General features: G+C 41.5%; 2 long non-coding RNA genes across 3 annotated transcripts in view; one reads left to right on the top strand and one right to left on the bottom strand.

Annotated features, from left to right (window-relative positions):
- LOC102902289 overlaps positions 1-15,066 on the top strand; it is a 111,276-nt gene that overhangs the window by 49,153 nt on the left and 47,057 nt on the right. The gene's annotated exons all lie outside the window — the stretch shown is intronic.
- LOC123380731 lies at positions 3,334-12,643 on the bottom strand. The gene is made up of 3 exons (XR_006586830.1): positions 9,630-12,643; positions 8,220-8,279; positions 3,334-4,911 (listed from the first exon to the last, which is right to left on the bottom strand). It is a non-coding gene; the product is annotated as an uncharacterized LOC123380731 (long non-coding RNA).

The following is a 15,066-nucleotide window of genomic DNA, read 5'->3' as shown; positions in this document are numbered from 1 at the left end:
ATACTAATAAGTAAATAAGAAATCTTAATATTCTCTAATGATGACAGGACTGATGGTATGTACAGGCACAGTGCTCTTTCCGAGGAGGGAACAATCATTCTTTTTGGAGGTGGTCCAGGTTGGGTTCGTAGAGAAGGTTACATTTGGCAAGAATTTTGAGAAATGAGGCTTTGACAGTTTCTAGTTGATAGGAACATGTATGGGGAGTCCGGGTGGCTCAGTTGGTTAAACATCCAACTCTAGGTTTCGGCTCAGGTCATGATTTCATGGTTCTGGGGATTTGAGCTCTGTTTCAGGCTTTGTGTTGACAGTGCTGAGCCTGCTTGGAATTCATTCTCTCTCTCTCTCTCTCTCTCTCTCTCTTTCTCTCTCTGCCCTCCCCTGCTCATGCTCTCTCTCTCTATCCCTTCCTAAATAAATAAATAAAAATTAAAGAAAAAAAAGAAATGTGTACTATAACTGATTTATACAGCATAAAATATAGGAAAGGTACAATTTTACATGAGATCAGAAAGCATGATTTTATTGTATGACACAGAACTTCTAGATTTCATTTATTTTGATCAGGAACCTGATGTGTTTAGGAGAAATGAATGAAGGAAACCATCTCTCTTGATGGTGATGACAGTGTCTTTCACTTTTTTTTTCTGGATAAAAAATATCTGAGTGATTTAGCTGAAATGAGAAAATAAGAATGTCTCAGAAGTAGCTCCTTCTACAACTTACACGGCCAGGTGTGGGCATCAGACCCCTGAGTAGTGATATGGTGGAGGCTAGGAACCCGTGTTTCTGGAAAGCTTGCAAGAACGTTCTGAAGGGTGTCCAGGTTGACAAGGACAGTCAGAGTGAGCCAGCGTGCCATGGGGCTCCCGGCAGACAGCCGCGTGACTGAGGACCCAACTTCCCCATGACGGTTTCGCCCTGGAGGATATTACGTGCACTTGATAAAACCCTAAATATTTAAAGTTTAGTATCTTGAATTTTTTATATCGCTGCTTGATTTACAGGTACTTTCTTGATTAGACTCTAAGCCTCTTGAAGGTGAGAACCGAGTCTTTATGGTTTGTGTCCTACATCCTCCGGAGCCCTTTCCCCTGTGCGGCTCTGTATCCTCTCACCCTCCAGTGGAAATCTGCACCTTGCACGAGAGCACTGTCTCTGACAAAGGCAGCCTTCTTTACAAAGACGTCCATACCAGCATCTCTAATTATCTTCGTATTCCCTCAGATGTTTTTAGAGTTACAGTGCTGATTGATAACCTTTCTTTCTGCCCTGAGTCGATGCTCACACATGTACCAGGCCGGGTTTTCACATGTCTCTGCATCTCACGTTTGTATTTATACTATCCCTTTTGCCGGTTACAGCTAGTTGCCTCTGTCCCTTATGACCTTTAGGAGATGCTTGCTGTTCCTGACAGATGCTGCTGTAACACCGTATATATTTATTGTAGGAAAAAAAACCACACACACTGATTAAAATTGGGGGCCTCACATGTAGAAGAGTTCATGGACCCCTAGAGTGCTTCTGACAAAATAGTTGAGGAGCAAAGCTAGACGGTCTGATGGGCCAGCACGTGAAAGCTCCTGTCTCCTTAATACCTTTCACCTCAACTAAGACACTTCTGTTTTTGAAGTTTTCAAAGATGGCAAAGAGATACAGCACTAAATACAATACTAATTTATCCATCGTATTTTTATATGAAATCTCACAAAGCAAGAATTCACTAGTGTGTTTTATCCTAATTTATTTTGAAATCCCAGTTGAGTGTATTTCTTTATGGAGAGACTCACGGATGGATCCAACAAATGACCTGCCTTTTTTGCCAAGTTTCTAAAAAAGGGAGATCGTGGGAGGTTATATGTTGCTCTGATGAGTAGCTTTATACGAATACTTGGAAAGATCCCCAGGAGATATTAATTGGAATAATTTCAAAATGTCAGATGGATTGTATTCGTGTTCTCAGCCATTCTACTTCCACTTCTCTGTCTAATGAAGCTCAATCTCTCAATCTCTCTGCTCTCTCCTCTCGTTCTTTTTCTGTGTCTCAACTAGAGGATATTTAAACCTTCTCCTCTCTCCTCGAACCTTCTGGCGTCTCTTTCTTGTGCTTTTTCTCAGTCGGTGATCCTATTTCCCCTGGAACACCCACCACTGCTGCTAATGCACCTGCATCTACACCATGTATTGTGTCTCCCTTCCTGTGACTATGGATGAATGTTTGTGTTTTGATGTAACTTCTCCCTGCGCGTAAGACCTCAGCTCTCCCTCCTCCTCGAGCGTATCGTGCCAGTATGATCTGCTGTTTCTCTGCACCATCAACGTTTCTCCCTCTACTGGATTATAACCACCAGCTTACAGATTTTCAGTACCTTCTCCCATCTTAGCCAAGCAAACCCTCTCCTTGCTCTAACATTTACTCCAGCTGTCACCACCCTCCCGCCATGTGTCTCTTCTCTGACAGCAGAACTCAAGAATGGGTTGCCTGCATGCACTGTCTCTCTCCACCCTGGCTTCCCATCCGCACGTTGAAATGCTCGAGTCAAGTTTCAGTCTCCACCTCACCACTGAAGCAGCTCTAACCAATGTCACCACCTGACTTCGCGCCGCTTGGGTGAGGCGGTCGTTGCCGTCACTCTCCTTAGTTGATCTACGAGCAGCTGAGAATCACCTTCCTAATGATTCGCCCCTTCACTTGGTTTCCAGAATGCCAGTAGCTGCTGGTTTTCATCCTACTTCAAGGCTGCTCCTTCTCAGCCTCTTTGCTGTTGTCTTATTTTATCTGGCCTCTAAAGTTGGATTTCCCCAGGGCCAGTTCTTGGACGACTTCTCCTCTCTGGATTCACTCATTCTTTGGTGAGCTCATGAGTTTCACAGTTGTAAACGCCAGTATGATGGTGGCTCCCAAATGTACATCCAGCCCACACCTACTTCTGGTATTCCAGTCTTATTTTCAGCCATGAAAATGCACATCAGCTAAGGCCATTTCTCTGCTCAAATTTTTACCCATTTTTACTCGTTGCCCAGAACAAAAGCCGAAGACCGCTCCGGGGTCTGCAAAGGCCCCACCTGGATGATTTTCCCACTGCCTCCCTGCCTTGTCCCCTTCTTCTCGTGGTCACTCCCCCAACCCCACCCTTTCTGCTCTTCCTCCTGTTCTTTGACCTTGGCCAGGCGTTGCAGCCTCGCTGCCTTTGAACTGACTGTCCCTCCAGACGTCTCTAACTCACCCTCCAGCTCTCTGAAGTCTTAGGCTGAATCTCACCTGCTGAGTAATGGCTCTCAGACCACCCTGTTCATCACACCCGCCCCCCCACTCCTGACACACACACTTTATCAAACATTCCGCTTCTTGTATTGTTTTCTTCACGGCATGCCATTTACTACTACCTAACATGCCGTATATTTTAATTACGTATTTATTGGATGTCTCCGTCCACTAGAACATACAGTCCCTGAGGTCAGGGATGTTTGCCTGTTTTGCCATTTATTGCTGTCTCCCCAGCACACAGCACTCGGCAAATATTGTATGTTCAATACATCAGCATTTCCTCAAAGTGTAGCGCCCAGACCAGCAGCGGTAGAATGACCTGGCAACTTTTTAGAAACATGTTAGAAATGCCAATTCTTAGACCCTACCGTATTCCCCCTGAATCTCAAACTCTGAAGCCAGGCTCCAGTAAGCTGTGCTGTGACTAGCCCTCCCTCCAGGTTAACTCTTATTTCTGCTAATTTTGAGAATCATTGTGATGAATATTTATTGAGTGAGAGGATAAATGAGAAAATGTTTATTCCTGTTACCCTTTGACAGGCAATCACAACTTTGGGTTAAAATGTCATGCAAATAACTGAGTAAACTCACTTCATAGAATATGTTTTTTTCTAATAGGAGTCATAATAAATATAATAAGAAAAAGTTCTAGTTTATAATGTAGAAAAAAAACCACATACACATTATGTTCAGCCATGAATCAAATATATTGAAAGTGGGATACTTAGATAGTCATAACTGAATCTATAAAATTAACTTATAGTTTTAATTCAGTTTTAGTGAAAACTTGTGTTAAAAATTAGTTCCAAGGACTTTGTCCTATGATTTAAAATTATAACAAAGCTCTTATGAATCAACTTACTTCCCTTGGTCTTTCCTTGTTCTTAGACTTTTGACTCTAATTTTCTTAGGTCAAAAACTACCCCATATCTGTATGTTCCCTGTATCCAAATAATCACAGCACATGTGAGCACCTGTTCCACACTTGATGTTTGAGATATACATTCTGCTGTTAATGAGATGGGGACAGAGAATGTATTTAAATTTGCAAAACGTCACATTTTCTCTGATCGTGAAGCAAGCCGAAACTTCCTCCCTTACTGTCCTGTGCGTGAAGTTGTGATAACCCTTTCTAGGGGAAGCAAGTGTCTCTGTCAGTCCAGGAAAATCTGTGTTTATGTTCCATATCCTGATGCAGTTATTATCAGCATCCTTCGTCTCCAAAAGGGTGCTGGCTTGATGATAAATTATATGGCCACCCTACTTTGTTATATATATAATAAATATATCATCACCTTTAGTCTACATTTTTACACAATGTATAAAGAATATTGGTAACCAGGGTTCTAAAAATCTCTGACATTCACTAGGAACATTAACCTTGGAATGTCACTCAAAATGTCTAGATTAGTCCTTTTAATACTACAGTGAGGAAGGAGTTCTTTCATATAACACGTGTACAAATGAGTATTATATGACATTATTTATTTTACCAAGAATTTCCGCTTTATTAACATGGCATTTTATTTGCCTTAGATTTCATTAAAGTGTCTTCCAATTCTGATCCTGAGTGCCGGTGTCAATTTCCAAACATGTCCTGTTTTCTTAGTATGTGTTCTGAGGATGACACTGTGGTGTTACTACTACAGACAGAAAAGTGAAGGGCGCAGTTACCAGGTTTGCTTTGCCTGATTTCTTTCCTTTAGTGAGTCAGCTGACCTTTCCATTTATCGGACATGGTGAAGCTACCACCGCAGACGCCTCTTCTGTAAAGAGGGCCAGGAGATGTGTGCAGAATTACCACTGCGTGTGATTGGAGTTTTGGGTTAAGTTCTGTGGACTGGTGTTCCACGGGAGCTTTTAGTTGCATCACGTGTTCAGGCAAAATGAAAATGTAAATAAGAGGTGCCTAGGTGGCTCAATTGGTTAAGCGTCCGACTTCGGCTCAGGTCAGGATCTCATGGTTCGTGAGTTCAAGCCCTGTGTTGGGCTCTGTGCTGACAGCTCAGAGCCTGGAGCCTGCTTCGGATTCTGTGTCTCCCTCTCTCTCTCTGTCCCTCTCCCAGCTCGTGCTCTATCTCTCTCTCTCGTTCAAAAATAAATACACATTAAAAAAATTTTTTTAAAGATAAATCCACTAATGGGCTTAAATGCTTTCCTTTTAAGAATTCAAATCTCTTATGTAAATTGTACATTGCTGTGAACCATATTTTGCCAGTGTGTGTGCCTATTCCTTTGGAATGATTTTTAAGGTTATCTGGATTTTTAAATGTTCAGTTGGTCTTGCATTCTAATTGATTGAGAATTTACAGTTTATTGATGGATTGATGCTTCACTATCATAGATTTTTTTTAATTTTTTTAATGTTTATTTATTTTTGAGACAGAGAGAGAGTGAGAGTGGGGGAGGGGCAGAGAGAGAGGGAGACACGGACTCCAAAGCAGGCTTCAGGCTCTGAGCCATCAGCACAGAGCCTGATGCAGGGCTTGAACCCATGAACCGTGAGATGACCTGAGCTGAGCGGCACACTTAACCGACTGAGCCACTCAAGCGCCACAATCATAGATTGTTTTAATGGAAAAATATATGTCAGCAGACAGGAACGAAGGTCCTGTCCCTAAAACGATGTATCGTGGATGTTCCAATGGTTACTGCAATTTTGCAATCAATTGTATAGTTAGTTCGTCCAGACAGCGAGAGTCTTTGTAACATAGATACATGTCGGTTTGCTTGATTCATCCTCCTGTCATCAGCCTGTTTCTGGCTGGCTGTTCGTCACAGTGGTGCCAGCACCTGCTCCAGCTGCCATACCCAGAACAAGCGTGTACAGTTCCACGTGTGTAACAGTAACGGCTGGCACACACACAGCAACCCTGGCATGGCACCCTGAGTGGGCGGTTTGTATACACAATCGTGACCACAGCCCGCTTGGCCTCTTTCAGGTCATGTAACAAGTGTGGGTTTGGTTCTAGTCTGGGGTTGACCTTAAAATAGCCAATCCAAACACTTTACTGTTTCTGCAATAAATGTTGTACATTTTTTAGAATACGTTATTTATATGGAAAAAACTCGAGGTACCGTCTAGTGCCACTGTCCCCAATGAGTTTCTTTATAATGGAGACACGCTTATTTCTACCATCTGTTTTGTTCTGGGCTGGAAGATTTGTCAGGTCCGACACGACGGCACGGCTTCATGGCATCATTTTACACTATCACTTGGTGGAGGACATATGGAGACCAAAGTGTGTATGACAGAATAGCATCCACAGTCCATAGGGTTATAAAATATGAGTCTTTGAAAAAATTAAGTCTCGAGTCTGTTTTCAGACTAAACACACACTTCAGGAGCAGAAGTTTCTTCTATTTACGGGACTAATTATGGGTATTTTAGTGAAAAAGTTTCAGAGTGGCAAATCTCAATGTCAGGGATTTTCCCATCTGATTTAGCAAGTTAGATGCTTTTGAATGTTGCATTTACTCTAACAGGAAACTGAAAAGTGTTCTGTCACTGCATTGGAGCAAATTGCAATGATCTCTAATCTATTAAAAATAGGCTTAATCAGTAATTTACAAAAATGTATATCTTTATTACCAGCTATACTGTTTGGCTCTTTATTTAGTTCAGTATTTCAAACACAAAAAGCAAAATAAGCAAATAAATCTTTGTCACATCCTTCCCTTTTCGAGGTTCCCTTTTGGACTGTCTCTATGGCGCTTATTTGCTAGGTTGTATTGTACAGTTTTTTTTTGTTTTTTTTTTTTTTTAGTTTTTCCTAGGAAGGGACTGTGTCGCAGACACATAGAAAAGAATTTTTCACAGCTAATGCTAGCTGACATTTTTGAGAATGGGTACATTGTGAAATAGAAGCTTGAGTCCTAATCATTAAGTCTCAGTGGATTTAATTATTCAAAATTGCTTTACTGTGGAATAGATTCCTGACTGCTTTACTGTGGAATAGATTCAGTCCTCAGAAAATAAAGCAGGTTTGAGAACTTCAGGTGAGTTTTCACAACTGCCCCATATCTCATGGCTGGTCCCTCAGCAGACCACTCTACTTCATGTATTAGGGAACTTATCGATGTGTTTAAGAGAAACACACATTTGGGGCGCCTGGGTGGCTCAGTCAGTTAAGTGTCCAACTTCGGCTCAGGTCATGATCTCCCAGTTTGTGGATTCGAGCCCTGCGTCGGGCTCTGTGCTGACAGCTCAGAGCCTGGAGCCTGCTTTGGATTCTGGGTCTCCCTCTCTCTGCCCCTTCCCTGCTCACACTTTGTCTCTCTCTCAAAAGTAAATAAACATTAATTTTTTTTTTTTTGGAGAGAGAAGCACACATTTCACTGTTCTTTCTCAAAATATGTAGGCAGTTTTTTTCCTTGGGCTTATAAGCCCCAGCAGATACAGCTTTTTGAAACACTAAACATACCGCTTTTCTAGTATATTATTTCTTAGAGTGAGCCTCAGACATGCTCACTTTTGCGTCCTGAGTAAAACAATAGGAACAGAATGTTTTTCTCCCCAAACTACTCCCCCTCTCCAAATAAACCAAAGCATTAGATAAAATTGGTAGCACCGAAACTGAGGATATCTAAAAACAGCAACCTGTAACCTTGGGAAGTTTTGAGAGCTATAAATACAATGGCCAAGAGCATTTTAACCACAGAATTTTTGCCTTAAACTTAGGGACTTGCAAGGTCGTCGAGTTGCTCTCCTGCAGCCCATATTAAAATGCTTATGTTTGGGAACAACGCAGTTCACATTCCCTGACTTTGTTTGTTTGTTTGTTTGTTTTTTCAAATGCATCCATATTGGTAACCAACTTGTAATGTCTGCTTTGGTTCCCAAGCACACAAGCAAATACACTTTCTGAGCAGTGATAGGAATCGATAACTGTTTGTTTACAAATTGTCTGACAATGAGTCAGAAGCCTGTGATTGTTTTTAATATACAAACCTTCTTAGATTGATTTAGCAATCTGAAAGAATTTCCTGTCTGTCTCTCCATCTTTATAATCTAAGGGGGAAAACAAAATGCCTTTAGTGCTTTCAGCCTTTCTGTCTGATACAGAAGTAATATCGTGTATTCCACAGAGAAAATAATGCCTTCTCTATTCCATTAAATTGTACTGACTTATCACACAACCCTGGTTTTGGGTTACATCATCCCTCAGAATGCTGCCTGCGCCTGAGGAAACATGGCTACTCTAATTAGCAGTAAAGGAAAGTTCTTTCTCTCTGATGGAACAGGACCGTGAAGTACATTGTGTGAGGGGTGAGCAAGAGCACCAGTGACTGGGAGGGCTGGCTGACAAGCCCATGGCGACTACCCCAAAGGAAACCCCACCCACTGAAGGAGAGGCTGGTGGGGGGGGGGGGGGGAAGACATTTTCTGTGGTTTTACTGTTGATCTCTGTTTCCTCACACAAAGTTTATTGTAATTGACAATCAGACTCTTACTACACAGGATGCTTTAATCTAAATATTTGAAGGTGCTTTTCTTTCCCCCTCTTTTTGTAATCTAATGAAGTACGATCTTTAAAATTGAATCAACAGAAACATAAGATCATAGTTACCAACAGCAACCAAAAGCATTAAAATAAATAGGGGCAGACTGTGCTCCAACAGAGAAAATGAGAGGTTGAAGCACATTATTCTTTTAAATGCACACATATATTCGGCAAAAAAGGTATGATAATTACTCTGAGTTACCTGCCTTGTCTGCCTACAGTTGCCAAATGCATGAGTTAAATGGTTCTCCCAACCGATTTTGTTTGGGGAGATAGCCCCCAAATTACGAAATAGATTTTAAAAATACTCCTTTTGCACAGCTCAATCTAGACAAACTGGTTAATTATCAGTTTAAAATTTTAGGGGTGCCGGGGTGGCTCAGTTGGTTAAGTGTCCAACTTCCATACAGGTCAAGATCTCTTGGTTTGTGAGTTCGAGCCCTGTGTTGAGCTCTGTGCTGACAGCTAGGAGCCTGAAACCTGCTTCGGATTCTGTGTCTCCCTCTCTCTCTGTCCCTACCCCACTCATGCTCTATGTCTCTCTCAAAAATAAATATTAAAATTTTTAAATTACAAATTATATACATGCATATTGTGAAATGATTACCACAGTAAGATGAGTAACACACTCATCACATTACATAGTTACCATTTATGTGTGTGATGAGAACATTTAATATCTGCTATCTTACCAGATTTCAAGTATACAATACAATATTGTTAGCTGTGGTCACCATGCCGTACATTAGATCCCTCAGAACTTATTCATCTTACAATTGAAAATTTATACACTTTGACCAACATTTCCCCATTCCCCCCCCACCCAGTTCCTGGCCCCAAAGAAACGAAATCGGTACCTTGAAGAGATATCTACACCGCCACGTTCATTGCAACATTATTCCCAATGGCCAAGCTAAGTCTATTGAGGGAGGAATGGATAAAGAAAATGTGATATATGTAACACATGTAATAGAATATTAATCAGCTGTAAGAAGAAGAGGGAAATCCTGCCCCTTGCAACAGCATGGATAAAACCTGAGGGCATGATGCTACATGACACAAGTCAAACAGGGAAATGTATGGTCCCCCTTATAACTGGAATCTATCATGGGCATCAGTATTTTTGAAGTCCCCCAGGGGCCGCCAGTCTCCATCCTGCACCTACGTCTTCTGCCTCCCTTCCTTTCACATTCCTGCGCATCCTCTCAGCTCAAGCCACGCTTCCTTCTCTTCCTCAGAGTCCCCCATCTTATTCCGGCCTTAGAGCATGTGCACCTGCTGTCCTCTCTATCTGGAATTCCTCTCCCCACAGATTTTCATACAGCTGCATTCTTCTTGAGATTTAGAGTTCAGCTCAAGCGTCCAACACTTTGAAAAGAACTCCCCCGAGGTGCCCACCAACTTACGCCGTGTCACATCGTCCCATTTTATTTTCTTCATTACCTTCTTTTGAAAGTTATTTTGGTATTTGTGTGTTCACTGACTATCTCTCTCAACTACTAGAAGTTCCATATTGTAGAACCTTTATTTCTTCACCATTGTCCTAGCCCCTTAAACAGGGTCTAGCAGCATATTGTAGACACATAATAAAGTCGCTCATCTTAAAAGCTATTAATTAGGCACTTACAGTGTTCCAGGCTCTGTTCTAGGAAATAAGGATAAACCGATGAACACAACAGATGAAATATGTAAATAAACAAGGAAAATTATTACAGTACCACTGGACAGTTTCTGGATTAACTCACTTCTTCCAGGGAACTTTCCTTTTTAATACCATTGAATTTCCACAACTAGAAGCAAACAGTCCACAGAGATGTGTTCAGAATTTATAGGCTTGCAGTCCGGCCTACCAGGAGGGTTGCCTGACACCACAGAATCTGGATCTCAATTCTGGCTCTACCAATACTGGTAGCTCTGAAATATTAGACGAGACACATGCTGTGCACTTATTAGGAACACAGCTTCAGAGGGAGCTGATTTCAAAGATGGGCATTTAAAATGTATTCATCCTGTCTGGTATTTAGTGTTCTTGTGTGTAACAAGTGAGTAATGATACGCCACTGTCTCAGTGGATCAAATAAGGAAAAGAATGAGAAATTAAGGCTAGAAAATGCACAGAAAAATATGCATCTTAATAATAGCGGAGGTTACATCAATTCTCCTTCTGTTCCTCCCTGCTTTGACTTTTTTCATCGGCGAAACAATGAAGGTAAAGTAACATTTCTGCCGTCTTTTCCAAAGCTCACATTTTCAAAATGTTCTTGATGATTATGCTGGGGCCCTTGACATTGAACACTTTCTGCATTCTTAATAAATATATATTCCAGAAAAATGTAATGACTCGTCCTGGACTTCTTGGCTGTTTTATTTTCAGATCCTGTGAAGGATTAAGATGAACAATGGAGTGAAATTACTCTGTGATTTGCTACTCATAGTTGTGACATTTGCTTTTGCCTTGTTTTGCCTTATCAATCTGCTGGTTTTCTGGATACCATGGATTTTTGTTTTGCTTTGTTCTTGCTCTACGCGTACACAGTTTCCGAGTCTGTTTTTCACAAGAGTTATTATTGTTTTTGAATGGATGATTTTAGCTCAGTGGAATTTGTTAGCCCACCCCTCATTACATTGCTTCGGACTTTGAAAGATGGAGGAAATTGCTCTGGGTGGGTAGCCAGCCAGTCTGACTAGTCCACCGGGCACAGGCTCCCTGGTCACTGGGATCACTAACGCCTAATGCCTCTCTAATTATAGACATGTCTCATTCCTGGCTACTTAACGGCCTCACCGCAGGGAGTGACTCCACTTCCTGACTGGAAGCCTACCTTCATTAGCGTGAACTGTACATCATAACCATCTAGTTTTACAATAACCCAAGGGGCCCTTCCTCCCAGAACTGTGGCCATGTGACAGTCTTAGTATTTGAACGTGGAGACAGATGATAAGAATTTATGACTTCTGACTTTAAAATGCAAAAGGCAAAACTCTGCCTGGTGTGGTTTTAAAAGGAGCCATCTGTGCCACTAACGGAGAAGATGCGGAGGTTCTGTTTTACCCGTCCGTCCGTCTTCAGCGTCCCTTTTCTTCCTAAGTGAAGCAAGGTCTGTAGGAAGACTCTCAGCGTGGCTGAAGTCTGAACAAGGATGGAGACTGAGAGAAACACAGAAGCCTGCAGAGCCTCTTAATACCAGTTCGAGAGTTAGTATGTCTCCAAGTAAAAGAATTCTCACTTACGGTGGATCAGAACTTCGGGTCCTGATTCAAACCTTATCCACTTATACACCCCTCTTCCTCACTATCACATTTGCTACCTTTTTATGGCAAATTCTTCGTATGCTGGGCCCTGTACTCAGCACTCTAGGTGTTAGCTTCACAGATATTGCCCTGAACACTGCAAGACAGGTTGTCTCCATTTGTACAGGAAAACACTAAAACTCAGAAAAGCTTAGGAAGTTGCCTAAGCAACTCACGAAGCCTATGGCTGGGCCGAGACGTGAACTCTGCTTTACTGGATTCTAAACTTCTCTCAGTCCACTCTGCCTTTCTTACCCAATGATAATTCGATGAGTAGATATTTAGGAAGGCAATGCTCCTACCTCTGTGCTGTGTTTTGTCTTCAACTTCTATTGCTCCTACCTCTGTGCTGTGTTTTGTCTTCAACTTCTATTACAAAACTGATGTAATTTGCATAACAATACTAGCAATAACCAGTTTTAGTGAACCTTTATTACAGGCCATGCACATAGTACTGTCATTCAGTCTTTAAAATAACCCTTCTGTCTCTGGGGTGCCTGAGTGGCATAGTCAGTTAGGTATCTGATTCTTGATTTTGGCTCAGGTCATGATCTCAAGGTTCCTGGGATCAAGCCCCACCTCAGGCTCTGTGCTGACAGCACGGAGCCTGCTTGGGGTTCTCTCTCTACCACTCCCTGGCTCGCATGCACGCTTTCTCTCTCTCTTAAAATAAACAAACATTTAAAAACTAAATAGGGGTGCCTGGGTGGCTCAGTTGGTTAAGTGTCCAACTTCAGGTCATGATCTCGTGGTTTGTGGGTTCGAGCCCCGCGTCGGGCTCTGTGCTGACAGCTCGGAGCCTGGAGCCTGCTTCGGATTCTGTGTCTCCCTCTTTCCCTTCCTCTCCCCTGCTCACACTCTTTCTGTGTCTCTCTTTTTCTCTCAAAAATAAATAAACATTAAAAATATAAAAATACAATAACCCTTACATCTTTATTTTGAAGTGAAGATATTGAAGCGTGGAGAGGTCGCGTGGATGGCACGTGGTCACGCCAAGGTGGCAGAGTCCACTCTCATTACATTGTGTCCCATGGTTACACTTAACCACATACCTTATATTTAGACTTATAGTAAATTGTCTTAGTCACACGGTCAGACTCAAGAGAAGGGATCACAGCCCAGCATGGTTGCCTCACTGATTAGGACTGTGGCACGTAAAGAGGATTCAACAGATATTTGCTGAGCGACAGTCAATTGCAGTTACACTTGAGCCAGTCATTAGCTTGTTCCCATAACAGGGAAAACCAGGAGAAGTCTGTAGGCCATGTGACAAGATGAATGCTTCATGCATTTTTCTAGTTACACTCAAACCTTGTTTGTTACTTAGCAGTTAAGTCTTAGTGCTGACCATAGTGTTTCAAAAACACTTAATACTGCAAATGGAGGTCGCAAACCAGGAACATCGTAATTTTACGACAGGTGAAACATCACTGTGTAGTGGAAACAGGGCAACCCTGAAGTCTCCCAATGTGGAAAGAAGGCCAGCATTTTCTGTACGTTTCCTCACTTTGCTTCCACGCAGTTCGTGCGTGGCTCTCTGCTGTGCTCTTGGGGAGGAGTGGGAAATCGGAGTTGCCTGACGGCATCTCCTCTGACTAAAGTGAATTCCGGTTCATTCACAATAATTTTCTGTTTTGTAACTCTGGAAGCTGAAAGGGAATTTAGGAGCCCCTTAGGGAAAACTCTCATTTAACTGATTATGCAAAATAAAGGGTAGAGACGGTAAGTTCATGCAGATAATGAGACAGAGAATAGAAATCGGTTTTGGAGGCCTTGCTCTGCATCTTGCCCACAGCAAAATATAACCATCCGTTTTTTTCCACAGAATTCATAATTCTTTCAACTTTCCTATGTCATTACATTTGGTGTGTTTCCTGTAAACAACAACTAGTTAGGTTATTTTTTGTTTTTAAGGTTTTTTTTAATTTTGAGGTGGGGGGAGGGGAGGAGCAGAGATGGAGGGAGAGAGAGAATCCCAAGCAGGCTCCATGCTGACAGTGCAGAGCCCGACATGGAGTTCTATCTCATGAACCATGAGATCATGACCCAAGCCAAAATAAAGAGTTAGACACTTAACCGGCTGAGCCATCCAGGCACCCCTAGTTAGGTTACATTTTTAATCCACTTTACCAAACTCTGTCTTTCAACTGGTGTCTTCAAGCCATTTACATTTAGCGTTAGGTTTTAAATCTGACATTTTCTGATTTCTGTTCTAATTTTCATTTCTCTGTTTTGCTTTTCATGACTTCTTATGAAAAAAATTGAACTGAACATTTTTTAGAATTCCATTTTGACTTCTCTATAGTGTTTCAGGTATTATATTGTATATACATATCTTATCATGGTCTATTGGTATCAACTTTTTACCAATTTAAGTGAAATGCAGGAACCTTACTTTTACTTTCTCTTATTTGTAATCATTTAAAATATTTCCTCTTTATACAGTGAAAACCACATCAAATATTATCATTTTGCTTTGACCATCAAACATGATTTAGAAAAATCAGGAGAAGGAAATGCATTTTTACTTTTTCTGATCTTCTCTCTTCCCTCCTTTTGTCCTAAGATTTTGATGTTAGTCATTTTCCTTTTGTTTAGGGAACTTCTGAGAGCCGTTCCTTTAGGGTAAGTCTGCTAGTGACAAATTCTTTTATCTTTGCTTCATATGAAACTTGATTTCCCCTTCATTGTTAAAGATTATTTTCACTGGATATAGATTTCAGGGTCAACGGTTGTTTTCTCAGCACTTAAAATACTGTGACACTTCCTTCTGGCCCGCATGGTTTCGGATGAGAAATGTAATACGTGCAAATGTAAGGTATCATTTCTCTTCCACTGCTTTGAGGATTCCTGTGTTGTCTTTTGTGTTCAGAAGTTTGACTGTGATGGCCTTGGTGTGGATTTCTTTGATTTACCTTATTTGGGATTCACTCAGATTCTTTACTTTGTTGGTTTATGTCTTTTGCTGTATTTAAGACACTGTCAGCCATTATTTCTTTGAAT

The sequence above is a fragment of the Felis catus genome, chromosome D2 (genome assembly GCF_018350175.1).
Source record: "Felis catus isolate Fca126 chromosome D2, F.catus_Fca126_mat1.0, whole genome shotgun sequence".
NCBI classification, from domain to species: Eukaryota; Metazoa; Chordata; class Mammalia; order Carnivora; family Felidae; genus Felis; species Felis catus.
This window is presented reverse-complemented; position numbering and strand designations above follow the sequence as displayed.